Below are 629 nucleotides of genomic sequence, written 5' to 3'. Positions count from 1 at the left end.
AGACAAGCAGCAGATGCACCAGCCCAGATGTGACAACAGTACTTCATACATGGGCGAATGGTGGCCTTATAGAGGTACAGGATACTGTCAGGCGTAAGTAGTTTTCTAGCACGGTAGAGGGAGCCAACCTTCCTTGCAGCAGCCTTGGCAATGCTCTCAATGTATCTATTCCAGTTCATATTCCCTGTAAACGTTAGGCAGAGGAGTTTAAAAGAAGTACTTTCAGGCAATGTGTTCTTGGCCATTGCTATTGGTAGTAGATTATTACACCGTTCTTCTGATGACCATCGTACACTCATTACCCCTTATTCTCAAGTGACCTTTCAGACTTGATAAGTGGTGATTCTTCGTAAAAATAAAGTTTCCAAAACTTTTACTCTTAATGCATGAAGATTTTAAGAAAAATAACTTTTCTTAAATTTTCTTAATGATTTTCTTAAAACCCTTCCAAATGTTTTTCAACTTTTGAACAATCATACAAAATGTCATTTTTTTTTTTTTTTTTTTAGCTTTCAGCAAAAAATTTAAAATGGCCAACTTGCTTACAAATAAAAAAAAGACATGCATTATGGTGTATTTAATTCTGCAAGAAAGTTCTTTAGTACTTTGCACTAATCGATTTATTTTAA

The sequence above is a fragment of the Euprymna scolopes genome, chromosome 7 (assembly GCF_053919585.1).
Source record: "Euprymna scolopes isolate OS-2025 chromosome 7, ASM5391958v1, whole genome shotgun sequence".
Taxonomy (NCBI): Eukaryota; Metazoa; Mollusca; class Cephalopoda; order Sepiida; family Sepiolidae; genus Euprymna; species Euprymna scolopes.
Note: the sequence above shows the minus strand (reverse complement) of the source record.